This window comes from Antedon bifida, chromosome 5 (assembly GCF_963402885.1).
Source record: "Antedon bifida chromosome 5, ecAntBifi1.1, whole genome shotgun sequence".
NCBI classification, from domain to species: domain Eukaryota; kingdom Metazoa; phylum Echinodermata; class Crinoidea; order Comatulida; family Antedonidae; genus Antedon; species Antedon bifida.
The window spans coordinates 8,319,052-8,335,315 of record NC_136230.1 but is presented as its reverse complement, the minus strand read 5'-3'; the positions used below and the strand labels follow the sequence as shown (position 1 = coordinate 8,335,315).

At 33.1% G+C, this 16,264-nt stretch overlaps 1 protein-coding gene across 3 annotated transcripts in view; it reads right to left on the bottom strand.

Annotated features, from left to right (window-relative positions):
* LOC144843204 (uncharacterized) overlaps window positions 1-15,307 on the bottom strand; it is a 29,965-nt gene extending 14,658 nt beyond the window's left edge. Inside the window, exon 1 of one of the 3 annotated variants that reach the window (XM_078699983.1) lies at window positions 15,238-15,307. The gene's annotated coding sequence lies outside the window, so the exon portion shown is untranslated. Of the gene's footprint in view, window positions 1-2,379; window positions 2,457-7,698; window positions 8,169-15,237 lie in introns of those variants that run through there. The other 2 variants (XM_078699982.1, XM_078699981.1) reach the window with 2 other exon arrangements.
* Between the last annotated feature and the right edge of the window lie 957 nt (window positions 15,308-16,264).

The window sequence follows — 16,264 nt, the reverse complement described above, 5'->3', positions numbered from 1 at the left end:
CACTTACATCATTGCGTTGCGTCCAAGTCGGAATCAAGCTTCAGAAAATCCATTTAATTGAAATAACTTCATTGAATTGTTCAAGAATTATCCAGCGTGCCATCAACTTCAATAACGATCTATATATCTCTTGATCTGTACCACGTGAGACTCGAGTTATTATATCGATATCATAGGGAAGGTAAATGATCAGGTGGAAAGGAATGCATGATGGGTTTGATTGCTGATGACAATTACATCGATGCATCAATGAACCTGCAGGTAATGATTGAGTAAAGTACTTAGACCATGAATGTATGACATCGGGTTGTGGCCTAAATTTTAAACAAAACTTAGAATCTAAACACCGTTTTACAATTTATGACGCAATCCGATCTTAACGATAAGATTTACTGTATATACGCCTATCATCTGTTCCCCCATTATTATTTACACTAGTGTTTAGAAATCAAGAGTCCGGAAGTGTGCTTGTTGAGTTTGTAGCAGCAGATAAGACCACATCTAATCTATCTACGATCAAACCTTGTTCCATACCACTTTTAATATCGCTGTAAATCCTTAGATGATAAATGCAAAGGAAGGCTTTGCTATGTAGTATTTATCCACGAGATGATGTCTACGAGTAATGAGATATTAATCTTAAAACGTGGATGGATTTAGAGATTTTATGAATGGCATGTTTAGCAGTGCAGTAGTGAATTACCAGCTATTATTGAACGAATACGTCCTAAAGTACATATACATTAGACAAATGGTATTTTCTGTTCAAAATAACACGGTTGTTAAATATGAAATGTCGGATTACTAACAATTTGTGCGCGATTCTGAGTAAATTACTGCTTTGTGCGAGTTTCTTTTTCCTCTTCTGAGTAACATTAACAAAATAGTCGATATCTCATTCATCAAAATGTACGACAATGGGACAGTCTGGAGCATAATTCGTTATTCCTGCCATAATAAACTTATAAATATAAAGGTTATTGACATCCGGTGTGCCTATCAATTATTATAAGTTGTATATGTACATTCGATTGAATTTACGACAAGCAAACGATTTAACTAACAATTAATTATTGAACAAGGAATAGAACATAATGAATGAGTATCAATTAACGAAGGTGTGTATTCGTCGTCTCTTACGAGCCTGGGGCTAACTCAATTGCAAATACTCAGTTCTTCCAAAACACAAGGTTAAGTACACATCAGAATGTTTTTACTTAAATTGAATACACACATTATACCGTACAACATAACTACTTATATTGCTGTACTAAACGACCGTCGGAAATCATATTCACAATGCTAACCCTAGACATCAGACATTACTCAACACTAAATGTCTCATTGGTGAGCAATTTATTCAGAACCAATGATATATTTAGCAACCGTGCATAATGTTCAATAACTATAATGAGCACTTAATGTTACCGACACAGTCTGACAAATGTCTTTTTACTCAAATTTTCGTCACATAAGACAGTGACCGTGTATAATATAATGTACCGTACAATCTACGTGACGGTTCTGACACCGGGGTATTTGTTCGTAAATATCACAGCACATCTAGTGTTATCTGCTGTTAGGTCTATAACTTATATAATGTAGGTCTATAACTTATATAATATAGAGCAACGAAGTTCTATTACTTACTATACTACTATACTTTCTATATACATAAAGAGAAACATATTGTTTGTTCAATATAAGTATTTTTGTCATTCTTCTATATAGTAGTATATAATATAAATCCAAAGGCAAATTACTGAAAAATGACAATGCTGTGGGTATCAGTGGCTGGATCTCAATGGAGATACAAAAAAAAAAGCGAAAAGCTAAATCAAAACGATAAGTAAAACAGCCAGAAAAGTTAGCAGAGCTTTCGGGCAACACTAGCCCTTCATCAGTGCAATATAATATATATATATATATATATATATATCTCCTATTAATAGTTATATTATACCTTTACAAACTATTTACAAAAAGTGTTATGACTAATAACGAATGGCTAATAATGTTCAGCTCATCACTATGACAAATAAACAAATATTTGAACATATTAGTATTATATATTAATCATTCATAACACGCCACGACATATGGAATGATTCAATGAAGCACATGTGTTTCGACAGCTTAGTAATATTTCTAGAGTGTATACCACACCACATTGATTTAACACTATGTAACACTGGTATGGTAAACGTACGAAAATGGTGCAAAGAGGATGTGTACAATTAGGCCTATTACAAAATCTATTCCTCTTATTTATGACTGCTTATATATAGTACAAAGTATTCTACACTCAGCTATGTCAACTATTTATTTAGATCCAAGACTATCAATATTAATAACCTACACCTACGTCACAATATTTACCGGAAACTTTGGGTTATATCCAAAACAAACGATCCTGTCTAGACGCAGTGGTTCAAGTCACATAGAAAATGGTGCTAGCTGGTATAACAATATAAAAAGCCTAATCCAAAGTGTGGCGGAAACGTGTGTTGCTGGGCTTTTTTAAATCCCAAACGACACTCCTTTGGTTGCTGCTGCATCGCACAGTGAGCAGTGACCAGACACGGTATGCTAGTCTAAAATGTCAATACAAAACGCAATGATTACAGGTCATGCAACGGATTATAGGATGTCAATGCAATGACACGGCAATACAAACACCACGGGGGATAACTACTCCATTCGCTCATCTTACCAATACGCCGTCAGTTTAAAAAGCCGCAGATTAGAATTAATAATCTCGCATAAATATCTTTCGACAACCCATTTGCGTCTGCAGCAGCAATGCGCGCGCAGTATATCGATGGGCGAAACCAAAATGACGTAATAGTGTTTAATCCAAAAACTGGAGTTTCTCTTTCTCAGCTCTCAACAAGATGAGTTCTCCCTATCTTACGTGAGCATCAGGTGATAATTAGATTTCGCTCAATATATATTATCCATAAATGTCTAGAGCAATGCATTTAAGGTTAATTTACATAACAAATGCATGGCAAGAAAAGGTTAAGTGTCGTCATTGAGAAGGAGATGCAAAGGGTTGGATAAAATGGGGCATAGATTGTCAAGTTTATGAAATATAAGGGAATTTGAACTTCTTAGAAAACCCTTGAACATTCATCTGCAACTTATAGTGCAACATTCATAAAATTCAGTAATAATTCAAAACACCAAAATCCGCCAAACTCTCATTGTATGAATGAATTTTCTTGGCAATTACAGAATATATTTATTAGATGAATATGTTACAGTACAAATTAATAACACCACGCACGAGTATTCTATAGAGATGACTGCTAACGTTTGCGCATGTCCGAATTCCAAATATTTCTCTTGGTCTAATATATTATTCATATTTTGTGGTTAGATCATGGACCTCCATGAACATATTTTGGCCAGTGCTTTGAAATACACGCTCAAAAGTTTTGGGATTCCAGCACACGCTTTGTTGAACAACTACAGTACCACAAAAGCAAATCACTGTATTAAGTTAAGAATATAATTATCAAAATATACCAATATATTCTTACAATGTACGATTAGACTATCGGATTCGGAGTGGATTTCAATCTACTGTAGTTAAATGGTTAAATCAAAGCTGAATACTCCGACTGAATTTAGTCGACACACGTTTGGAATACATTAATTACAAATAACTTAATAACAAATATTAAAACTCGCTAAGCTATTGACAAAAATACGAATATGGGAACAGTTGTGTTTATAGTCATAAACGATTCAACAAAGCTTCTAAACATGTACAAACAAGCATGGACTATCTCAAGGCCCGAGTAAAAACGCTTGTTGATATGTTCATCTTCTTATGCTTGAATGATAACCTTACGTTCAGACAAGATTTCAAATTTCAATTAACCATGCGTTTATTAACTTTATAAACAATTGACAGAAAACGATAGGTCTATATGTAAATAAAGCTTAAGTACACCTTGATCTGCACAGATGTGCCAATAAAGCTTGGTTCCCACATGGAGGAAAGTGACTGTTCGGATGATCCATCGCGTCGTGATTGGTCAAATTACTTGGGTGCGCTTACATCATTTTTGCGTAGCGTCCCAGTGGGAACCAAGCGGTAAAATGTAGGCACACATCTTGTATCACCCAGCATTTCCTATGAAGTATTGTGTTCAACTTACAACTGTCTAAAAGGATTAGACCGCCCTCATTCAACAATTATAGCCAATTAATTATCTTTTCAATAAAATACAATGGTTTTTACTTCTGAGAAAACCCGTTATTTTTCACTTAAAAGCACGTTAAAAGAACCACATCCCTTGGGCCATAAAACGACAAGGTTTGATGTGTTCTGAACAGAAATACTTCACAAGTTGACTTAATTTTTGAATGACATGAACTTACAGTAGGCATACACACAAGTATTACAGTAGGCATACACACAAGTATTACAATATGCATACAACATGAAATTAACAAGTAAACTTGTATTACTAAAATCAGTCAAACCATGGAGAAATAAGTTAGTTTCACTTGTATACACTATATCAATTATTTAAATTATAGATTCGAGTCATGTACGACATGTTTCTTAGACTTAAAATGTTAAGTAAATGTTAAGTTTTAAAAGGTAAAGTACCACTGTATCTGTACGTACCTTCTGTTCACTGTTCGTTGATAAAACGTAATTTCCAGTAGTAGCAAAATACTGTATATACCAAACACAAATGGTTTTTGAAATCTCGTGTTGGCCTTTTGTCAAGAAACACAATGATGTCAAAATCATAACTTCCTAACTAAACACCTCCGTAAAATTGTGAACTCGTCCGAAACTCGCGCTCCGTGGGACGTCTATTTATATCAACAATCCCCAGACAATGTCGTGTGCCAAAATCTCCGTCCTAGGCCTACAGATAGAAATCGTGTCGACGAGTAATATACCTATACAGATCTTTCACAATTAAGCCGTTTAGCGAGTCTACGTAAACTGACTATACTATACTCGTCAGTGTTTGATAAGAGAGTTATCAAATAAAGCTTTATGTAAAGAATACAAGTTACACAAAAGATAAGTTTAAACAATTTATGGAACACCGGATGTGGTCTGTTCCGAGTTGGCTAAGTGCTGTGAGAACACGCTTACAATATTTCATTATGTTTACTGACACAACGCCAACGTAAACGCCGTTGGTTTTTCGGGGTATCCATGGGTGCATTATTGCACCACAAAAAAAACTCATCCATGACTAGACAATGCCAAAAAACAAACTTGAACCCTCTTAAATTTCTATTTTTCAATGAAAATATTTTAAAAATGTATCCAATTCATGAAAATAATATTATCCAAATTAAATCAATATTGTTCTTTATATAAGTACCGGATATTTATTCTAAAGTATGTAAACAGTTTAATAAAAGAAACTAGTTTCTAGTCTTCAAAGACATCTTCCTAAAATGCCATGTGTTACTGTTGGTTATTTATGATCTTAAAATAAAACACCAAACTGTATATTTAAAGTTAAACATAATAACAATATGCCTACATAACCAAATTCACACACATACACTATTTTTGAATTTCATGCCTTTTAATTGCAGTAGAACATGTATTTTAAGACACCAAGTGTGCTTAATAGGGTGACCCATAAACAGGGGTTTGGCCTACACCGTACACTTCCCTTCGTTAATTTCACCATAAAGTTGCCCTTCATAGTAGGTGTTTCTTGAAGTGGGGTTGGCCGTAGTATTACACCGCATGTCTCTTTGTTAATTTCACGATAAAGTGCCCCCTCAATAGAGGTGTCCCCTCAATAGAGGTGTCCCCTCAATAGAGGTGTCCCCTCAATAGAGGTGTCCCCTCAATAGAGGTGTCCTCCGTTTCACGAAAAAGGGTTGACCGTGTGTTAAAGCATACTGTGTATTTCTCCTCGTTCATTTAACGGGAAAGTGTCCCCTTAATAGGGGTGTCCCTAACAAGGAGAGGTTCTACCAAGCCTGGGTTCTACTGTATTCTAAAATATTCTAAATGGTGCCTTGAATGAACAACATTAAAAACCACGGCGTGACAGCAGTGATTGTTTATAACAATACATAATAATAATTTTTATTTAAAGAACAGTACAATAGTTATATAGAAAGCGATGCAATTGAAAAGTACATCTCATTGTCTGTTTCATTTTATAATAACACCCTAATCCTTCTTATGAATAGCGCCAACATTCTTTTGGGGGATTTTCTGTAGATTCATAATTCACAAAAGATTACCCCCCGGATATGCAGTTCTGTCGATTGTGTTGCTTCTTGAGTTTTAGTTTTATTACTGTATTAAGTTATTCTTTAAAAAGGGTTTTAACCACAATCAAACTGTCATAAAAAAGCCACGAACGGTCAATCTTGAATTTTGACATTTGTCACGTTCAATGATCAATAGGTAAATACGCGCGATTTTGATATGACCATTTGTTTGGAATAAATTGGAAAATACACATAAAACTAAAAATAAATTTAACCAAAACAAACCTTTACAATGCATAGATAATGTATAAACTCCTCGATCTGAATGCGATATTGAGTACGGTATATTACTCGACGTCTGAGGCCAAAAATCATGAATACGGTATTCTATTCATTATTGTCTAAAGTCTATGTTAAAGATAGCCAACCTATTTCTTAAATATAATATAAACAACCCTCTAAATAATCTTTCAATATTTAATTTTTCGGTTCGAACTCAGGGGCGCCAAGTCTACAACCTGAAGTCTAACAATCGAGCCACACAAGCTGACTTTCCGAAAATCATTGATGATCCACCCTACTTCAAATCCGTTAATCCGTCAATGTTAAGCTCGGTTCCCACTAGCAACGCAACGCCGTAACGCAACGCAATTGATTTGACCAATCACAAGCAATGGATTATCAGTTGCTTGCCATTGATCAACTCGTTTGCGTTGCGCGTACGTCCTTGCGTTGCGTCCCTAGTGGGAATCACACTTTTGACGGTTTCAGGAGTGGATAAGTGTTAGGGGGAATTTGGACACATGAATTTAATACCATGCCAATACAATTAACATACCAACGGATTTCCGATATGTAACATTCGTGTAACAGTACCATCCCGATGTGCTGTTGCTATAGAAAATGACTGTGTTTTGACATCATTAGTGATGATCAACTCAAAATAATGATCACAAAAATGTATCAAACAATTTATAAATAGGCCTACAATACAAGGAAGAATAAACTTGTAACCAATAAACAGTAAACTGTTCAAAACAAAGCAACAACAACGTAATTTATATCCACAGTGGAGAGGTTAGTTTCTTCCATGGTATATCTATTTGTTAAAGTTGTCGATGGCCTTAACATTACTTAGAAATGATTCGTAAAATCACAGCACTACTACACCATGTGAAACACATTTGCTGAGAAACGACGATCAGTGTTACAACCGCTAATGTAGAAAAACGTGACACGTAAAACATTGTAACAATGAAAAAAGGGTAAACTATGAATTACAGACGGTGACCTAACTCCAAATCCGAACAAATTTAAATTACAGAGTTTACAGTTCTAATTACACAGACAATTAGCTTAAAACAATCAAGTTACTCGAAATGTATCCTTCCAATTACTGAGAAAGACAACTTTACAATAGAACAAACATGTGGCGCCAAATCTAGCTTGAAAATACATAAATATACACATACATACCGTGTTGGCACGTTCTCGATAATTGTAAAATATTACGGTCGCGTGGTAAAAACCATGTCAAGTTGGCACAAGTACTTCACAGTCCTAGTAAGCTAGTGATATGACAATCTGGTGTGTTACACGTAAAGTGTAATATAATGACCGGAAGTTTTGACGCTATGACTCGTGTGTGTATCGTGGTTCAAGTATTTCAAGCAGGTATAAATACAATATAATCGGCCGATGTTTGAAGAGTGAATGGACAAGTATTGTATCTTGTCTTTGGAATACCATCCACGCATGACCTCACACGAACTGAAATCACTATCAGTCTTGCGTATCGTGATTTGAACTTGAACCAATATCAAGGAACTGTATTGTACTGTACTATCAATATGGTAGTACTGTACATTACTATTGTTAGTTTGACAGGAGTATTTCTTTTGTGTTTTCACCTTACGTACGTGTGCTTTATTTAATTGTTCTTCGAGCAATTTCCATCATTTCTAATACAATTTTCTACATCCTGAGACACTCATCCTCAATTATATTGATCGCACCAGATAGGTTGTGCAAATGTTCACACGCACGCTCCGATCACGAGCAACTCAAGACATATTTCGCTGTTTACCTGTCCATATTAGATAGCTCTTCATAAATTAGCTACACATGGTACCGTATTGCATCTGATGTGTGGATTAGTGGTTACAATGTCATCGTAAGGATAATCGGAAGTTGGAGTCCATATTGCATATTAACTTGGCTTGGTTAACCCATATTTAACCTTTTTTCTAGTATAATATTACTAATTCTGTTCAGTACTGGTTTAAAAAATTGGCTTAGTTAACCCATATTTAACCTTTTTTATAGTCCATTATTACTAATACTGGTAATGCACTGCCACTGTTCTATTTTTTCGAATGCAGTCGGCCTTGGTTAGTGAGATGAGCACTTAAAATGGTAAAACCTACGTTAATGAATGGCCTATTAAAAGCGTTTCTAAAATTTACTTTAATTACGCAGACAATGTCAAAGTTGGAATCTCTAAAAAGAGCTGTGTATTTGTTAACCATTATCAGATGATTTACATAAATGATGCGTTACATTTTATATTTAGTTAATTTCCTTGAAATGAATATAAATTCCTAATAAAAATCTAAATATTGAAACAATTTATGACTATTATCTTAATTCAACTGTAAGTACAATCGATTCCTTGTCAACTAGGATACGAAATAGATAATATGCTGTAATCGTTTAAGTCGTACATTTTCAACTTCCGTATTATTTTCAGAGAATACTTTATCATTTTTAATGATCAATATTCAAATTTAAAGGACAATTCGTAATAAATAAATCATAGAGGTATAATTATTATCTCTATAGATAAAAGCATTTTGGAAATCATTAAACATTATCCTGCCGTTTCGTCCATGGATCGAATGTGTACATTAATATTTCATAATAATTAAAGAGGCCACAATTCATAAAGTTAAACAATAGGTCGGTCATTGACCGGACATTATTTTCAATCACCTCCGGGCAGTGTCGGAGGTGAAGCCTCTTCAAGAGACAGCATACAAAGCTTACTTTCATATAATATTGATATTAAATCATGTTGTTGGTAACAAAAACCACACTAATATAATTACAATGGGATCACTTAACACCAACGGCAGACAAATATGTTAAGAAGCAAGTAGAAGAGATAATGGCACCACTTAAGCCGGGTCCAGGATTTGAAGTGCGAGGTGAAGGGTCTATAAAATGTAAAATCAAAATCACCCTAAAGTTCTTTATTTGTTTCCACTTAGGGGGTGCGGTGTTCGGGGTATAATGGCAATTGTGATCTACTCAAACATACCATACCGTCTAACGGTTTGCATAGAAGCCGAAGGATTCCGAGTTCGTGTTTCGTTTTGGCCGATTTTACGATTTTAATCCCATTCGCGGTTCCACAATATTTTTAATATAGCCTACAGTATCTTTTCTTAAATATGTTCCATGTACTGCACATTATATTAGAATGTTCAGGAGAACAAGCCATAACTTTATGACTAAATGACCCACAAAAAATATATATCTTTCTTCTAGGAAATCATATTTAAAGTGGATAGTAGAAATTATTAAATACATTATTATTAATGTGTACAATTTATTGTAATAAAAAAATGTAGTGTGAAAGTATGGTATAAATGACCAACGCAGTTAACGATTGTAATAATTGCTAATTATGGCATGAAGAATCCGCTTCACCAAAACCCTCTACGGTACATTAACAATTCTATAACGTCATCAAATTTCAAATATACTAATATAATATTCAGCAATAATACACTAGGTCTACATAATAAAATAGGCCTACTCTGTGACGTCATATGTCATTCCAAGAGTACAATGACATATTATTAAATGCAACAACAAAAAAACATATCAACTTCCCATATATTAACAGTTTTAACCATCTGTAATTAATACTTGAATACAAAATGCAGGTGTCACTGTCTGTACAATAGTATTGTTGTACAGATTACAATGGGTAAATCGAACAATCGAATGTGCAATACAGTAACTTGGATACCAGTTGAAGTTATCAGTACAGTAAATGCTGTTCTGAGTATTATTACGTAATTTCAACTTATCCCAGAAAACGAATCAGCTATAAATATTTCTTCAGAGAACTTTGTATATTTCCAATCACCTATGTTCCTCTTCTTCTCTTCTCGTTATTTTTGAAATAGTCTTCCTGAAATTGCCATGGGTTTTTTTTTCGAAAAGGATATTGAAAAGAAAGATACAGTTTGCTAGTACAGTATTGTAGTTTTCCAAAAGATTGTAAATGGATCACTCTATGATCTCAATAATATGGAATTATTATTTGTCCAATATCAGAGGCAATTTCACAGTGTCACATTAGTGACAACCGTATCATAGGCCATAAGCCAAACCTAACCCTAAACCTAACATGATACTGGACAACTATATAGATAGGGGTAGGCTCAGTGGATCACAACTGCGCAGTAAAGCCTGTTTTCCACTATTTATTTGCGCAAATCGAAATCATTTCTACCGGTATCTGCTCCCTGTTTCCTCGACTACATGGACGCGATCCTTTTCATTTGTGTTGCATCCTCTCTTTGGAACGACCAACTGTACCTCCTTTGTAAAACTTTCACCAACTTAATAGAGTTACTACTTTTAAAAGACCTTTTTTAAAGGAAACCCCTGACATTTAGAAGAAGAGACATTTTTACTTGCTCATCAGATGAACGAATGTAAGCTATTTCCTCCATTCTCATTGCCATTGCAATTATTCCAAACACTTGCTCCTTGACACAGGAAGTTTGCTCTGTCTGATTTGTTGTCACAAACTCTGATCAATCATCAGCATTCAGAGGGGCAAATGGCAGATAACATCCATCAACGTAATCGTTAGTATGTGATCCAGCAAAGACCTGATACAGCCTATCATCAATATAATGTCATCTATTGTTAGTAACAATGTTTCATCCAATGGCTTATCTCTTTCCACGGTCAACAACATCAATCTGCTATCGTTAGCATGTTATGAAGAAGTTATTTTTACTTTTTTACGTGATGATTTTTCCATAAGCCTTAACTCTGTTAAATATATTGTTCTGAAAATAAAAGCTTTTCTGTGTTTTTAGTAGGATGGCTATCACCACAGATATGTCGGAGTGACTTTTTTTAAAGACAGGTGTGAATAAACTACCTTCATTCATAAGCATATACAAAATCATAAACATAGTACTGTACACATTTCGAGAAGAGTAGGGGGACAGACAGACAGACGAAATAGTCCCGTAGAACCTTGTTGTTGTAAAGTGTAACATCTATATATTGAGATGAGATGTTTGCGCTATATAAATATACTAACATTAACATTTTATTTCTTTGAAAATACAATTAAAAATAAGTATATATTAATTAATGAAATAAGAGATTTTGATTATGCAGTCAGAATCCCAATATAGTTGTACACTGCAATATAGACCCACCCACTTAAACAATCTATGACATGCAGTTAACCATCTCCACAATTATGAATCAAAAAGGCCTTATTAAATTTAACTGTTCTTCCCACATGTAACCTATAAACTTATAAAATTTAAGTACTGTACCAATCTCGAAATAAGAACAATACTACAAAATTATATACATTCTACTGACCTGAATTAGACACTTTGGATTTCTATGGTTCAACATATAGTATTATTATACAGGGTTAAACTTACAGTACATGGTCACAAACCAGTGATTTTGGTCATATAAATCTGTTAACAATACGTTTATGTCTAAACTGTGTGAAAACAGGGTTACCATCGCTTTCAGTCACAAACCACTGATTTTGTCCTAGTACATAAATCTGTTAATAATCTGATTTTGAAAGTCTTGGGTGTTTTTTGTGACACCATTTTAATGCCATTAGTTTCAACCTCAATTGGTGGATGACTGAAGAGTAAAAACATCTATCAATGTTCTCCTTATGAGTAACCATGGACTCTCCTTTCTATATATAATTCATGAAGACAACATTTTCCATAGTTAAACAAACGCTCCTTTCATACTATCCTTGGTATAAGCCTATGCATTAAATAAGATTAATATTCTCGTAAATGTTGTATACGTTTTTGTTTCCATAAGCCACCCTACTGAAAGTAGAGTTGTTTATTATTTTTGGAAAATTTGCATTTGTATTATTTATTCAAGTAAATAGTTCAAGGGTAAATTACATATTCAAATCTAGATTTATACAAGCATATTATTATCACTTAATAACAAAATTAATAAACGTAATTTAAAAATAACTACAAGGTGAAAAGTTTAGGAGTAAATTAGGACGTATAGTGGGCGGCTATAATCAATTAATTTCACACTGTTTTGACATGTAACAAGCTAGCATCAATATTCATGATTTAATTATGGAGTTAGTGCATCCTTTTTGCTCTTATAACTGATTCTTGATCTCTACATTTCCTTCCAACATCATTGTGACAAATTCTATTAGGATAGGATGCCTTTTCCACTTGAGCATCTGTGAGTTCTGGAGAGCAGAGTGGTAAAAATGTGTTATCTTAATTTGTCATTTTCTTTTAGGGCTTGTTCCTTTTTGTGCATGTAAGGGCTTAGAAACATTTGTTGAAATTAGGTGCTCTATAAGCCGACAAAACTTATAAACACACATTGAAATTGGATTTGATGGTTCCGTATTGGTTACTGAACAGAAAATTGATATCTAATACACTAATATTGATGATGAACAACACTATTTCAGCTTTTTGTAAAACTTGTTACAATTTCTAACTCTGACTGCTGTGACTGACCTGCTTTTCAAAAATCCACCTGTAGTATTGTTCTACTCTATTCATTATTTGTATACTAACCCAGATGCCATGTTTCTTCCATGAAAAAATTCCTTCCTTCTTTTAATCCTACTCTTTGGCAAGATATTACTTATTAGTTTTTCCAGTGAACCTGTATCATTAGGACATTTTCAAGAGGATGATGATGAACTTCTTCTAAATCTCTTTACTTATATTCGTCATTGTTTATTCCTTCTTCTAATCTTACTCCTATACATCTCTACAATCTTTTTCTTCATTTCCTTCGATTTTACCAGTTATTACTACAGTGACCCATATCATTGCTAGATTTTCAAAACGATGATGAACTTCTAAAATATCTTAATTTACATTTGTCTTCAATTTGGTCCGCTAACCATGACATTCTCCAACACATTGATATCTTTAGTTGTTGATACAATAATAAAAGCCATTCACAAGGTTTAGGTTGTGAGTTTAAAGATGATCAGCTGATAGGTGTTGAGATAAATATGTGGCACTGCTGAAACCCATCTCACTCAGTTAATCCAATAATGATGTCCATGAACTTATTTTCTACCACATAATAAATGATACAATTTCTCATTAAAAGAAGCACAAAGCACAGAACCTCATTAGAGTATTCATACATAGGTTTGGTTACATTTATGCAGCTAGCTTTAGAATTTCTTAGATTTTTTGTTCCATATTTTTTATTTTTGTATGCTTTCAACATTTTTTTAACTTTTTGTTAAATGTAATTTGAATTAAATTTAACATCAGATATACAATTCTTTAATCAGTTTACCTCTTGGGGTAGTGTGTTCCAAAGACAAACGTTGTCTAGGAAAGAACATATTGTACTTGAACTATAGTTCTGGATTTAAGAACTCTACTGAAAGCTGCCTCTGTTTTATATCCTATTCACATGAGTATCCTAATTATAGCAATGGTGACACTTATAATCACATACATTTGCATTGTAAAATTGTATGTGAAAGTTCACCAATAACTAATAGATATCAGAATTGTTTCCTCTTGTGATTGGGTTGTACATCTTTATTATCAGCACTCCAAATCACAGTGGAAATAAATCGCAACAAATAACAATACAATATTTGAATTTTGATTGCAATGATATGTCATTATTGAACTTTACACACAGCCTATTGCACCCAAGTACCGAAAAATAAATATTCAATTAACCAATGAAATGTGAAATAACACACAAATTGACATAACATTTTTAGATCTTCACTTACAGTACCATCCAGAATGTATGTCCATGTTTATTTTAATGTATTCTTATATATAATATGATGCCATTAGTGGGCTCTAGATTCCACAAGATATGTTCTATACCAATGGAAACAATTTACAACAGCAATGCTAATATTCTAACTTTAGACGAATAATAGTTAGAAGAAATGCGGTCACTAAATAATAAAACATGTGCAAATAACTAATTAGAAACTCTATAGAATCAACAAGTGTTTGTGAAATAAAAATGAAAAAGTTAAAATTTAAAAATGGTAAACAATAGAGTTCTAAAAATAGAGGGAGAATTCTGTAATTGAATCAATTATGGTGATTTTTAAAGACTAGATTTAAATTTCTATAAATCAAATTCAAACCAACAAAATTAAATGATAACACAGAACACCTGAAACACAACTTATGGTTCATAACACAATAAGCAAAAATAACATAATAATATCTTGTTATTTCAAAGATGAGAAAAGTCATAAATATAAACATAGTTTAAACAGAAATGACAAAAATCAAAATGTCGAACTAGTTTATCTTTTGATTAGTCAGTCAATACATGAACACTAAATCATATTGAAATGTTAAGAACCAACCTGTTTTACATCTATGTTTAATATTCCATTGGATTCTAAATGCATAGTTCTATCCTTAAAATTCTGCAGTCAAATTTCTCTCGAATGATTTCAAAGAAACAATGTGTTGTAATTGTTGACATGGTAGCAGACTAATCATAGCCAATAAAATCCCAAGTACAAAGGTAGTACAAAGTACAGATAAACATACAAAGTACAAACTAGGCAAATAACACTTGACAATTTATTATCCACTATGATGGGTTTCAAAGCCTGAATTTTTAAAATTAATCAATGTCGGGTTATAAAAAGATAACCGGATACATCTTGCAACATATCATAATGTATTTGTATATAATGCATGCATATTTACTTACCAGATAGTGGAATGCATCACATATGGTGCAATTGTACATAAAAGTTGATTTTCACCCACAGGTTGTCGCCTATTAAAATGAAATGGAAAACATAAGTAAAATTATGATAAGTAATAATAATAATAGAAAGTATAAAGTTATTTTTGTATGGTTGGTTTTAGTTTCTGCTGCAGTACATTATAGTTTAAAAAAGCCTACACATTCATGTAAAATCACAGGTGGTATGGGGAAACACCTGTAAGAAATGAATATATGATAACAAATACATGTACAGACATGAATGGTTGTTTGTCATACTAAAACTTACAAGTGAACAAATCGGTAGGATATATAATGCATCCTTGTAATTAATTATGAACTACATAATATTGGGTCACAAATATTGACATACACGAGTAGGTCTACACATATTTCTTCAGAAATATATATAGTAACAACATTCTGTAATTTTAATGTTTAAATCAGTAGGAAGCCTGAATAAATTGCCAGGTATTTGTGAAAGTTAAAATAAAACTGCAGATATCATGAACTGGTCTGTTTTGGCCTATGTATACCAAACAAAATTATTCTATATTTTCTATACATTTTTTAAATAAAAGGCCTTAATTGATGAACTTTAGCACTAATTTTTTGAATTTACAAAAGAGAATCACACAATTATTGTACATTCCTTGGAACAAATAAGTATTTTTTAAATAATTTACCACAAGAGGTCTTTGAATAGAGATAGACTTGGTTATTACAAATGAATTTATATTACGATATTTTTTTACATGGGAATAAATTTATGTTACCTTTCATTGAAAATGGCTTTACTTATAGCAACATAAATTGCCACAAGTATTCGTTTACTATAAATATGTAAATTTAAAGCAATATATTTCATATACACATTTGCTAGCAGTCTGTTATTGCTAACTACTAAATCAGTTTTATGATGATGTCATTAGGAAACAAATATTATCACAATATGTTTGGCAGCTGAAACTATCTGAATTAAGCTTCATTCACACAGAAGATGGCGCCG